Here is a 14,426-nt window from a genome sequence, read left to right on the forward strand (position 1 = left end):
TCGAGGTAGCAGAGGCAAGTATGCCACTTTAGGCCACGTAGGATGCCGTCCATCATGCGTTCGAAGGTGGCGGGTGCATTGCACAGACCGAACGGCATCACAGTGAATTCATACAAGCCATCTGGTGTTACAAATGCGGTTTTAGAACAGTCAGCGTCCGCCATGGGCACCTGCCAGTAGCCAGAGCGGAGATCTAAGGAGGAAAAGAACTCCGCTCCTTGCAAACAGTCAAGTGCGTCGTCAATACGTGGCAACGGGTAAACATCCTTTCGGGTAATCTTGTTAAGCCTTCGATAGTCGACGCAAAATCGTATGGAGCCGTCTTTCTTTTTAACTAGGACGACTGGCGATGCCCAAGGACTACTAGAAGGCTGGATGACACCGCGATTGAGCATATCGTTCACCTGGTCATTGATAACTTGTCTTTCAGTCGCCGATACTCGGTAGGGACGCTGTCGAATTGGTGCGTGGCTCCCAGTGTCGATAGTGTGCGAAACAGTCGTTGTGCGGCCGAGTGATGTTGCTTGGCAATCAAAGGAGGAAGAGAAGCCTTGGAGCAAGCGAAGAAGTTCGTCGCGCTGCGTCGTCGTAAGGTCACTGGCAATAGCTGGCGTAAAAGAATCCGGTAGGGACTGTGGACGCGATTCCTCGAGAGCAGCAATATAAGTGGAGTCGTCCATCGTGTCAAATATTGAAGATGAAGTCAGTGGCTCTGCTCTGCCAAGGCTTTCACGGCGGCGTAAAGTAATTGGTTCAGCCGATGGGTTGGAGACGCACATGAGAGACGCGCCAGCTTTGAACTCGAGGACGGCGAACGGCAGTGGTAGTGAACGGCGGCGAACTAAGAGTTCAGACGGAGCGAAGAGTACCGTGCCGTCATCTACAGAGTCACAAGAGATACTGACAAGGGTGGAAGACCAGGCAGGTATAATGGTGTCTTCTGAAACAGCGATTTTGCGGCAATGGTCCTTATGGTCTGTGATAATATCCGTCGAAAACTGAAACAGCTCGATTTCGGCGCGGGCGCAGTCAATGATCGCATGATGTGTGGAGAGAAAGTCCCAACCTAATATGACGTCGTGTGAACATGATGGCAACACGACGAATTCTATGATATAGAGGACGTCCTGAATGACGACACGAGCAGTGCAGGCGCCGGATGGCTCGACGTGCTGCGCGTTGGCAGTTCGAAGAGACAGTCCAGAAAGCGGTGTCGTCACTTTTCCGATCTTGCGGCAAATACGGGCATCTATCGCTGAAAGTGCAGCGCCGGTGTCGACAAGTGCTAGCGTCAATGTTCCTTCTATTGCGACTTCAATAACGTTCTTCGGGGAAGTGTGAGGCCTTATACATTTCGCTGGCACCGCAGTTCTCGCCTCCTGAACTGCGATATTTAGTTTTCCTGGCGCAAAGGACTCCGACGCCGGTGCATGGGTGAAAGCGAGCGGCGGCGAGGAGAAGGTGAACGGCGAGCAGCGGAGAATGCGGTGTCGACAACAGGAGGAGAGTCAAAGGTGTCCGAATAGTTGCGGCGTTGGTGGAAACGTGGCGCATATGGACGCACATTGTTGGGGACGTTGGGGGTAAGGAGGCGACAGTGACGTGCTACGTGTCCAGCACGGCCACAATAAAAACAAATCGGCCGATTATCTTCCGTGCGCCAATGATCTTGAAGTCGTGCATACTGCACCAGTGGCCGGACCGGAGCGGACACGGGCGGGCGCAAAGGCGGGCGAAGGGGACTGTAGGTCTGTGGTGCAGGCCTCGAAGTGACTTCGGCGTACGTCAGGGGAGCGGCAACCGGAGCCTGCTGGAGAGAAGGTGGAATGTGGTCGGCTACCTGCGCCTTGATGACAGATTGGAGAGCGGGCGCCAACGGAGAATTCGACTGGCCGTGCGTGAGGGGAATCAGAGAAAGCTGACGAGCCACCTCTTCACGGACGAACTCCTTGATCTGTAGCAGTAGCGACGTATTATCCGGGGAAACCGCCAAGCTCGACATTGAAGTCGCCTGAGGAGGCGATTGGCGGGTGGCTAGGCGTTGTTTGCGGAGTTCGTCGAAGCTTTGGCAGAGACTGACGAGTTCAGAGACTGTCGCCGGATTTTTCGCCAACAGCATCTGGAAGGCGTCGTCTTCAATGCCTTTTAAGATATGGCGGATCTTCTCGGCATCAGCCATTGTGACGTCAACGCGGTTGCAGAGGTCGACAACATCTTCTATATAACTTGTAAATGTCTCCCCGCACTGTTGCGCACGACTGCGCAAACGTTGCTCGGCGCGAAGCTTGCGAACGGCGGGGCGCCCGAATACCTCCGTCACGTTAGTTTTGAAGGCTGGCCACGTCGTGAGATCACGTTCATGGTTGCGGTGCCACACGCTGGCGACACCGCTCAAATAAAACGATACGTAATTCAGTTTTTTGGTGTCGTCCCAGTGGTTGTGGATGCTCACCCGGTCGTAGTCAGCGAGCCAGTCTTCTACGTCATGGTCTTCGGTACCGCTGAAGATGGGTGGGTCGCGTTGACGCAGCGGGCCGGGGCAGACCACGGTAGTCACCGGGGCAGCGGGTTGTGGTTGCGGTGATCCTTCTTCCGGCATAATGAAGACAGGCTGCAGTGTCCGGTTGCGAAGTTCCAGAATTGCGGTTGTACCCAGCAGCTCCACCAATTGTAAAGGGGGTTTATTCGGGTCGTAGAGAAGCAGCGACCAACGCGGTAACAGCAGGTAAGGCGCAGCCAGCGAGCGAACAGCGTACGAGCCACGCGATGACAATGGGGCTTTTCAGCCTGCCAATCTTCTTCGTCACAATATATATATATATATATATATATATATATATATATATATATATATATATATAGCAGTTGCAGTTGTATTGCGGAGACTGTGGGGAGGCGACGATTGGCCCATCGGCAACCTATGTCTCCCACATAACCGTAATAGATCATTAGGGAATGCGTTTGTTGTTATTGTCGGACGTCGGCATCGAGCGCGATCGTCAAACAATTCTTCTCGACTTGATCCTGGCCTTAACCTGTTCCGGCAACACTACTTGCAAACACCGGGCCCTCATCGTATGACGCCACGGGATAGCCAATTCTTGGCTCCATCAGCCAAACCCCCTAGGTCTACTGGTGTATACTGCAGAAACCTGCGTGTGTATTTCAGCGATTACGCGATTGGGCAAGCTTAAAAATAAAAGCAAACCCGAGAAACCATCCCAGCGTGCATTATGAGCAAGGTCTTTTGACGCTGCGTTTTATTTTTGTTCTTGGCTGCAACCAGTACCAACCGCAGAACCACCGCCTTCGTTTCAGCGTTTTTGTCCCAAGCTGGAAGCGCGCGCGGTCGCAGGAGGGCACTGACGCCGAAGTGCCTCGTCACGCCGGTTTCTCCGTGTTTTCAGGGCCACCAGTGGGGCGCGAACTATTGTGAACCTTGGTAGAATGATTCGACTGCGTGCCACCTGCAAATCGTAAGCACGTTTAGACAAAGAAAGAAAGCTTTTCCGGACTTCCGATGTAATAATATTTTTGTGTCTTGCTATAGCTTCGTAACCAATAAATCAACTTCGCGGTGGATCCGACAAGGTGTCAGTACCGTTGTTCGAATATATAGACACTTTGCAGCAATCGAATCGACATTTTCTACAAATACAGATATCAACATTTCAGCGTTTGTTGCGTTTCGCTTATATTATGAAAAATCTCCTCGCTCATTTTTTTTTTATTAGAAGACTTTAACAGAGCCTTCTCCGAGTTTCAGTTTATGCAGCGTATGAGAGAGAACGAGTAGATAAAAGCTCTATATTTGCGAATCTCAATCTTGAACAGGCGTTGTTTTCACGCTGTCATTATTCGCTGACAAGACAAAGCATGATAACCAGCACGGCTACGGCTAATGGCGGTCGCGTGCGGATCCTCGAGGCACACCTCGCTCCTCGGTTTTTTTGTGAATGGCATCCACTGCTCCTCAATGAACCTCTTTCACGCCAACTTTAGTCAACGGTTAAGTGCCGCTCTTTATTTCTATATTTCAATTATTGTATATATCTAAAGCCACGAATACATACATAAGGCGGGGGAAAATACAGGGCATTAAAGCTGTGTTCATAAAGCAAATACACACAACGAATAAATATGTTAGCAGTAATTATAGAATAGTAAATACATAAATCAAGCATATAACAATCATGCGAATTTTTAATGAGGGAATGTGAATTTATTACGTAATGGTTTTATTAAGAAAACAAAAAATATAGTCGCGTGCGCTACCAATACAGTGATGTTTATGTAAGTTAAAAGGTACACTATTTGGGGTGTATATCTTATCTCGGGTGTATATCTTTGGGGTGTTAAAAGGTGCACCCTTTGGGGGGTATATCTGCCACACAACAATGATCATCTGCCTTGCTTGCCTTTCCTTTCTTGAAAACGCCGCGTCGGCTATTTTCCTGTCGGGAAAGGTGTGTCATGCTGATAACGCGCATGCCGTTCGTTACTGGGAAGTACCGGGCTCGCAGCGTTAAAAAAAGGAAATGCAGACCAGACAGATGCAGTTTACTGTTGTGTGGCAAGATACAACCCAAAGGGTGTAATTTTGTTTTAGAGTGTAGTTATTACGAGGGTTGTGCTTGGTCAATGTCATGAGATAGCAATTGCCTAAAATATATTCGGTCGCTGCACGGGTACACGAGCCGACGCTCTCATGAAAGGTGTTCCACAAGGATATATTGTTGAGAATATGAGTGCTGACGCGCTTCTACGAATGTGCGCTATAGGTTGACTGTGGCAATGACACCGTGAGGTTTTGACGGTGGTTTGAGTAATGGTTTCCGTGACGGCCTGCTGTAAAAAAAAAGGGGGGGGGGCGATGCAAAAGGCTACTCACTGAACATCTTTAACGCCTACTGAAATTACTGGGTGGAAGCCACTGTGGAAGTGCCATTGTGGAATGAAAACGAAAATCTATTAAAATTCCTTCACTGTTCAGCAGAATCCAACACGCCTCACACGGGCTCCTCCAGCACAGCAGCTAGACGCTTTCACAAGTTGCGCCACGAATGCAATGGACATGAGCCTTTTTTCAATGAAACTCGTTTACGGCAACTTGAGTAACCGGATATGTGCTGTTCTTGACTGAAAAACTCGGCAGAGCCCCATTCACGATGACTGTCGACGGTAATGCGTTTAACATTGAACCGACACAACGACACCACGTATTGCCATCACGCGCCGCGGTGGCTTAGCGGCTATGATGTTGCGCTGCTGAGCCTGAGGTCGCGCTATCAAATCCTGGCCGCGGCGGCCGCCTTTCGATGGGTGCGAAATGCAAAAAACGCTCGCGTTCCCTGCATTGAGTGTAGTAAAGATCCCCTGGTGGTCAAAATTCATTTGGAGTCCACAACCGCGGCGCACCTCACAATCATATCGTAGTCTGGCACGTAAAACTCCAGAATTCAGCTCACCGTGTTGCCACCGTCGAATCAACGTATATATGAGGCATGTAGTGCTGCGGGACTCCTCTTTTGCGCTTCCCTAAGAGCTCATCGCCATCTAGAGGCGCTCATCGCCATCTAGAGGCGCCACCGCGAAGGCTGCACGGGGCCTCAGAGATGCATGGCGCACTTGTGCGTGCGAACGCTTAGGAACTCGTCAGGCGGCAACCGGGCCCCTTTCTCTCGACTCTTTCAGGACACGCTGCGTCATGCGGTGCCGCTGCTTAGAAGTCTGCCGGGCTCCGAGACAAGAGGCGTGGGGCACCGATGCCTGCGAACGCTGAGAATTATTCACTCGGTTGCCGCAGACTCAGCGGCACCTAATCAGTGACCCAACACGGCAAGGCGGTCATCGAAGAGAGACACGCACTCAGCTCATTCATAGCGATGCTCGTTGAAGTGTTGGCGTGAAAGACGTTCATTGAAAAGTGGCATATATCCAGTGAATTTGTGGCGGCGACCGCTAAAGCGTCGGGTAGCCGTCCTTGAGGAGCCCTTGTGACGTGGGTTTCATGCCGCTCAGAATAAGAGAAATTTGAGGCATCCTTTCGTCAATGTTGAGTGGCACGTTCCCAGGACCACAAACCTCATTACCAGGCACGTACCCAAGGGGAGGCCCGGGGGCCCCGGCCCCCCCCCCCTCCCCCGAAATTAAGACGCAGACACCCCCCCCTCCCCGCCCACGCCACCACTTCTCACACACATTCCTAAAGCGCCGCCAAATCAATGTTGAGACTTGACAGCTATTCGGCGGTCAACATTTTGTTGCCTTTTTCACTCTTTTTGTATGGCGGTAGTTATCGACGTCTCCTGAAATGTGAAGGCCAGTTTCCTCATCAATTCGGTGCCCACGGTATTAACTCGAGATGCATTCTGTTGTCACCGTCTATACAACGGTCACGCGCATTGTTGTTGCTTCGTTAGCTCAAGCTTCTTCGTCTAGACTGATCCAAGGACCGGGAAAGGGATTCAGATCGTGGTCAGCTAATCTGTATGCACGTGGAACGAGTTGCGGCCAGAGAAAATGCCAATTGCGTTTAACGTTTCTTTTTGTTTCATTATTTCCTCGAGTGACGGCTTGCCGTGACGCTGACAGATATTCGGAACCATATACCCGTGATATGGTTTAGATAAGGTGAAAAATAAAATAATGTGAGACGGCATCCATCATCAAACCTTGCAGTAACCCTTAAACTCATAGGCAATATGACTGTCACCCGTTAACTCGTCCGGTTTTTCCCTAATTGTACAGCACTTTTCGAGCAAAATTGGCAACTGGAAACAAGAGCCGCAAGGAGTTGAGAAATGAGGTGATCTACTAAAGGAGAGAACCAAGGCAACAGCCAAACAGGAAGGAAAAGCGAAAATGAACAAATTTAACAATTGTTTATCAAAATATTTATGGATCAACACCTGTTTATTTAAAAAGGAAACAGAGAAAACGCCGCCGGAAGTGGAGGACAATTCCGTGTGTTCTGAATGACGCTTCTACAGTTATCATTAGAGCCGCCTAACGTAGCCACTTCTCTGCTGTGCTTGTGTAGTGTTTTTCTAACCTTCCGGGATGAGCGCAGTACGAGTAGAATCGCAGATTCCTGCGCCATACGCGGTTGTACGCGACTCGCGGCCACGCATCGTAACGTAACTCCCCAAATAACAATACGAGTCGGTTGTGGCACTTGTTAGAGCAGTAAACGACGGATCCAAAAAACCTGTGATCATTCCGCAAATATATGTTTCTGTATAATTCTTCCAGAGCTAATTAAAAAACGCTACTATAGTCAGACACAACTTAAGTCTGCAACGAAGCCCCGCCCACGCCCTCATAACCGCCAGCCACTGTTCCTCCGCGAGGCTGCAACAAATTCATACTTCAAACTTTTTTTGTTACCCGAATAAGGCAGTAACTACAAAAATAAAATTATTAGAGCGTAATTTTATACCTTTTCCCTCGCCTATTATAGTGGAATGGAGAATGCCTAATCCTTTATTGAACTGAAATAACATGCTTGCTTCGCTGCAACTATTTGTTGTGAAGTTTCACTTCAGTTGACAGTGAAGTTTCATGAGTAAAACGGGCTCAGCAGTGAAATGAACTGCACCGCAGACTTTTGAAGACTCCATACATTTTGTCGACGTCTATTGCACACCTCATTGCTTCTGCCGATGAAAAGACTTTTCAAGAACAGCAGACGCTCCGGAGGTATCAAGTACTGTATGTATGTATGTATGTATGTATGTATGTATGTATGTATGTATGTATACATACATACATACATACATACATACATACATACATACATACATACATACATACATACATACATACATACATACATACATACATACATACATACATACATACATACATACATACCGTATTTTCGCGATTCTAAGCACCCCCCCGTATTTGTTAGGAAGAGGGCGTAGCCAAGGCCGCCAAGCATGTTTGCTCACGCTGAAATCATTGCTCGGCGGACCTGCAGGCACGCAGTCGATGCTTCTGTTGGACGCGTTTCGCGGCCATCTGACCCCGGAGGAAAAGGCAAAGCTTCGGAACATCAGTTACGACGTGCTTGTGATTCCGGGTGGCATGACTCCAGTGCTGCAACCCCTAGACGTTTCAGTCAACAAGCCCTTCAAAGCCAATCTCCGACAGGAGTATGAAGAGTGGGTGCGAAACCCTGACCGGAAGAAGACGCCGACGGGAAAGCTGCAGAAAGCGTCCCCATCAACCATCGCAAAGTGGATTTCGGACGCGTGAAAGAGGATCCAAGTGGCCGTTGAGGTCAAATCATTTAAGAAGTACTCGATCACAAACAACTTCGATGGAACGGAAGACGACCTGCTGTGGGATACCTAGAGCAGAGATTCAAGCGGTGCGACGAAATCGAGTGGCAGTGATAGTGACTGAGCATCCTACACAAGCGGTGGGTTCACTGTCTGCACCGATTTTTCTTTCGAATGTTTGCAAAATAAAATGTTATTTCTCGCACCCATCTTCGTGATGTCGCAGCGAAAAGAGGGAGGGGAGGTCATTCTAGATTTTTCGAATCTAAGCACCCCTCCTCACTTTGGGCATCGCGATCGCGAAAAAAAAGGGGGCGCTTAGAATCGAGTAAATACGGTACATACATACATACATGCATACATACATACATACATACATACATACATACATACATACATACATACATACATACATACATACATACATACATACATACATACATACATACATACATACATACATACATACATACATACACGCACCCACGCATGCACGCATACAGCCACAAGAAGCGCAATAACAAAAGGTCGTTCGCAACGCCCCTTGAAGTTACTGCACCAGCTCGCTATGACGTCATAGATTTTTACAGGGTCTTCTAGGGCCTAGTTGTTTCTACAGGATAGAATAAATTCTCTTCCAAAGCAGCCAAAGACTGAACATGGCGAGTTTCTGGAACTTCTGATGAGCCAACATGGCCCAAGTACGGAAAAATACTTTAAAATCTGTCACGTCACAGTGGCGCGTCAGCGTTGACGACTCGGCTTGAAATTAGAAAACTAAAACACTGATTTTCAGTTTTTCTTCTGATTTTTTTTTTCAAAGAATTGTATGCAAAATTAGCACTACACAGGGAGTCCCAAAGCTAAAAACTGTCAGGGGGACTCCCATACACGTTAAATGCAAGGTAAGATATAGGCTGAGACAACCTCTTGTGTGGCGGCAATGGAAAAGAAAACTGCTACGAGTATCTACCAAAGAGGTAAACGCGAAATCAGCAAAAAAAAACAATTTGTGATAACTAAAGGAGAAGCTATTTACTTTTCGAAGCGAGATCAGGATGTCTTAGAACGCGTAGTTATAAAGCGAGGTATACCAAGGAGGAAGCATGCCCTTGCTGCGGGAAAACTAGGAAAACGAAGGAACACGTTTTTTTTTTTTTTTTTTTTGAATTTGAAGATATCTACCCAGCTGTCGGTTTGGGTTCCTCCGGCCTCCTTGAAGCCCTCAAATTCAAGGATACCAAGCGTAAAGTAAGCATGTCCGCAACAGAGTTTAGTAATAGGCGATCGGAGGTTTGGTGGCATGAAAGCAGGGAGACCACAAACAACGGAAGCGTACAAAGCCCCCTTTAATGGTTCAAAAGAACTGATGCTGGGAATTTTTGTCTGTTGAAAAAGAACATAGGCAAGAGATTAGGCAAAATAGGAAAAAGTACTTCGTAGCGCAGTGCTCCGCCCCGTTTAAATGGAACATCACAGCACGCATCCTCCAAGCACGATTCAGGAGCTCCGCTACATTACACGCCTCATAAGCGACGTGTTTGGGCGATGGCAATACGCTTTTATTGGGTCAGAACACCAGTCAGTGTGTTGCCGGCTGGAGTGGCTGCCATTCGAACGAGCAGCCCTCGGGCCCTCACGGAACCGCTTCTCTGACCTCGGTCCATCAGGCGAAATTCATCCCGAGATGGCTCCTGCCGAAATGTTGTTCGTTCGTGCAAACAGTGGAGCACAGTTTCTAACGTCGACAAATTGTTTCCTAGGCACCACATGAAATTCACTCGATCCTTGCCGCTAGAAATGTGCTAATTTGCAGTCATTTTCCTGATGAGCGTTTTATTTCTGGTCGTAGTAGTCACGACGTAAACCATGATACATCACGTTATATCCTGATCTCCAGTGTATTGAATTGATGTGGAGCAATAATAATTGCTCAGCAAGGTTTTTGGGAATATTTATGTCAAACTACAAAGAGGCACCTCAAGGAACATTAAGTAATAATTTGATAGTTTAGTAGAAGTACTGAGAGAGAGAAATCTTAAATATATAAAATATGCGCCTGGCTCTTTGTTCTCAACGTGTGTTAGTCATAACATGCAAGAAGAATAATTATGTAGACTTCGTGGCGTCAATACTAGTCATAGTGAGACCCATGCTATGCGGGAAAGCATTCGCTCCGCAAGTGCGTAAATGAGCGAGTTCCTATTGTGCAGGGAGAATTTGTTTTTGCCATTGCAGCAGGTGCCCGGTTCGCATTTTACTACATTCTCTAGGCCACGATGTAATGGCTGTCAGGTCAGAGAGCGCGCAGAAGGCTTCTCATGTTTTATTATTGCGTTCATTCAGCTTTATTGGGCAAGTACAGTCGTCTAGTGCGCTTTAAACTAAAGCCCCTTGATAATTTGAAAGTGCCGACACTCTCCTCCCCGCCGCGTTTTCCTCCTCGATTCTCCTCGCCCGTTGGCAGCGCGCGCTGCTCACGGCCGGCTCCCGCGGAGGGGCCGCAGCATTCTATGGAGGCGCATTATTTCGGGCCAATTGCGCGTCCCAGTGGTGTTGCAAATGTTGCGAAATGCTGATAACAGCATCGATAATGCTGAAGGCAGCATTTATAGGGAGCTTTGAGGCGAGTTCTATAATCTCGACAATTTTCCTGCAACATTATGAGATATACTTTGTGCGTCTGATCTAGTATTGCTTGTGGCCCATCCCTCTGCATGTGGCTTATCAAGCGAAAGCCTCAGATCTCTGTTTCAAGGTCACGTTGCGAGGTATAGAAACTATCACGCGACCCAAGGAAGGCCGGAAGCGAACCAAATCATGTCCAGCCGTGTATGAGAGATGATTACTGATTACCAAAGTTAATTAATGATTTATTAGTGATTGTATTAAGATAGATTAAGGTGTATTAAGGTCGACTAAGGTAGATTAAGGTGCAATAAGAGTTAGGGTTCATTAGGGTAGATAAATGTGTATAACGGAGGATTATGGTGGATTAAGGAAGATTAAGGTCGATGGAGAAAGATGAAGATGAATTATGGTGGATTAAGGGGAAATACGTTCCAGTTCTACACATTATTGCCTGCAGAATATTCTCTGCATTACTACATTATGACCACAAACATGATTGATTACTCAACCTTCGTAATCAAAACGCATTGATGCAATAATTTCGGCTTGGGTTAAATCAACGGAAAAGTTTCCCCACAGAACAAAATAGCAGAAACGTAGTTTTACAACATTCGCTAATAAATCGAAGATTGCCGGCTTTCGCCTGAATGTCGATAGCAACAGCAAGCGTGCGCAATCATGTGACCACCCCCTGCACATTGAGTGTACTCGTGAGAAAACCAAATAATAGTCGTCGCCCATTCATGCGTGCGTGGAAGTGCAGTTCGAAGCGAATTCCAAAAATCCAAGGTGCCCTTAGGTATCGCCTAAGAGATGCGAATGCGAAAGCCTTGTAAAGCCTACTGTAATTCACCTTAATCCACTTCCATCAACCCTAATCCACCCTAATGCCCCCTAATCCACCCTAATCAGTTTTAATTCTCCTTCATCATCTCTAATCCTCTTAATCCACCCGAATCGACCTGAACCCTCCTTCATCCACATTAATCAACCAGAATCCTCCCTAATACGCCTTAATCATTGTTGATGCACCGTCCTCCTTTATGCACCCTATTCCACCTTAATCCCCTTAATCCACCCTAATCGGTCTTAATACTCCTTCAATAACCCTAATTCACCTTAATATTCCTTCATCCACCTTAAACCCTCATCCTCGTTAATACAACTTAACCCTTGTTCACGCATCCTATTTCACCCTAATCCTCCTTAATACACCCTGATCATCCTTAATCCTCCCTAACTCACCTTAATTCAATCACTTGTGAACCATTAACTTGGCTAATAATTATTCTCTTATACACGGCTGGACATGCTTTGGGTCGCTTCTGGCCTTCCTGGGTCACGTGATATTTTCTTCTCACAACGCAACCTTGAAACAGAGATCTAAAGGCTATCGCTTTAAACTTAAAAAAACGCAATGTGGACTAGCTAGCGCTCATCACCTGCAATACCGCGGGTATACTTGCCACTATTTTTTTAGGGCCTGCACTCTTTGTATGACTGACGCATACATCGACATAAGCTGAAAATAATAGCTCCTGTACAGGCCGCTTTTTTAATTTTCAGTAAAACAGGCAACTGATCTTAACAATCGCGAAAAGTGCGATCGAAAGGGCGTATCTTCGCACATCAATGTTCACAACGGAAAGCAGAATCTATAGTGGTGCATTTCCGACTGAATAACAACAGTTGGCAACGTGCGAGGTGGAGTCCCTGCAGAATATTAAGAGTACTGAGGATAACTCCATTCCGGCCGGGATAACCCCAGGCCGGAAGAATTAAAAAGTGCAGCATTAGGGGATGCTTTGATACGAGCAATAATAAAGACGCTTCACCTGGCAAACAAGGCTGTTCTTTGTCGGAACAAAGTTTTTTCGGCCAATGTTCTGCAGCCATTGCTTCCTGCGCAAGCCGTCACGCTTTCCGTGTGGTATCATAAGAACTGCGTAACCATCTTCAGGCTTCTTGCTGCAGTTATGTGCGCAACAGCACGGCATAGCGCTAGCAGAGCGAGTGATATATATATATATATATATGTGTGTGTGTGTGTGTGCGTGTGTGTGTGTGTGTGTGTGTGTGTGTGTGTGTGTGTGTGTGTGTGTGTGTGTGTGTGTGTGTGTGTGTACTGCAGCCTGTCAAACACAGCGTACAACGTTCGCTACGCCGAGCTAAAGCGCCGAGCCAGCCGGGCTGAGCAGAAAAATGGCGCGGACAAAGAAGAAAAACACAAGCAAAACGCAAGATCCGCGCGTTTCCAAGGGCAACGGCAGGGAGACCAATCGTAGTGCAGAAAAACGGGCGCAAGGCTGCTTTCCTGCGAGGAGGCGGCGAGGAGGTCGCGCGGCGGTGGCGGAGTGCAAAGAGTGGCCGTACTTTGAAATTATCAAGGGATTTTACTTTCAGCTAACGTCGCTTACTTTCAGCTGGCGCTGGAGCCTCCTGGTGGTATGTTCAATAATGTGGAGGTTGCTCAATATTTTACAGTAGTGAATAAGGGAACTTGCACAGGCGGTGTTTGAACTGTGATGAGACTGCTAGTCAAACTTCGGTCAAAGGTCAGTCTTAAGTTAACTGCGTGCTTTGTTTGAGTAAAAACCCCACCTGTACGGAAGGATTCCTCGTAATAATCTGTGGATGCTCTGACGAAACACATCTATTGTTGTTTGAGACATTGTTAAAACGGTCTGGACGTTGAAATGGAAGCTTCCGTAACTCAACAGGAGGTTCGGTGTCCTCACTGCTGCTCTCACTTAAAAATCATGTTGCGAGCCAACCAAAGTGCAAATCTTGCATCCTTTATTGAGGAAGTGCTAGGAGGAAAGTAGTTTCGGCTTGAGCCGAAGTTTTATTTTATTTAAAATAAAACTTTCTATTTTTCAGACCCTCCAACCAGGACAAAAATTGTCAATTCTGGGCCATAGTTAAAGTTCGGTCGTCATTTCACATGGTGCATGTCATTGTTGGTAGAAAAAAAACAATGAAAATGTCTTACGAGGCGCAGAAAAACTGTCGATCGAACTGATCGAATGAAATCGGCACGGTAAGAAAAGCGTTACATATAAATATTTTGCAATCGCAATAACAAATAATTTGACTTCAGACGCTCATATATATCACATATGTACTGCACCCTGTCAAACTCTCAGGAACACTGGAGCAGGAGCCGAGAAGTTCCAATCCGGTAAGTTATCCATGTACAGGTATTCACGCCTAAATTTCAGTTTATTATATTACTCAGGATCCGTATATTAGAAGAAAAATCACCGGTTTTGAAATGATCCAACCAAGTAAGGCAACACGCTCTCAAACTGAATTGTTAAACGAACATTAAAATGAACTGTAGCAAAGTGCGTGCCCACGGCTATAAAGTTGATGATCACTGATGCAGATAGTGGACACTCAATGTGCCTAGTGGACGGGCAATACTTCCCGTGTCCTCCAGCTTCTCTGGCACGTAGCTGCGAAGCGCCTGTACGTTGCGCAGATCAGCGATCGTCGCCGTGTGGC

At 47.2% G+C, this 14,426-nt stretch overlaps 1 long non-coding RNA gene across 1 annotated transcript in view; it reads right to left on the minus strand.

Annotated features, from left to right (window-relative positions):
• Positions 1-3,225: 3,225 nt before the first annotated feature.
• Positions 3,226-14,426, minus strand: part of LOC129385878 (uncharacterized) — a 47,361-nt gene continuing 36,160 nt past the window's right edge. The window contains exon 4 of the long non-coding RNA XR_008613366.2: positions 3,226-3,467. This is a non-coding gene — a long non-coding RNA (uncharacterized lncRNA). The remainder of the gene's footprint in view (positions 3,468-14,426) is intronic.

This window comes from Dermacentor andersoni, chromosome 7, assembly GCF_023375885.2.
Source record: "Dermacentor andersoni chromosome 7, qqDerAnde1_hic_scaffold, whole genome shotgun sequence".
NCBI classification, from domain to species: Eukaryota; Metazoa; Arthropoda; class Arachnida; order Ixodida; family Ixodidae; genus Dermacentor; species Dermacentor andersoni.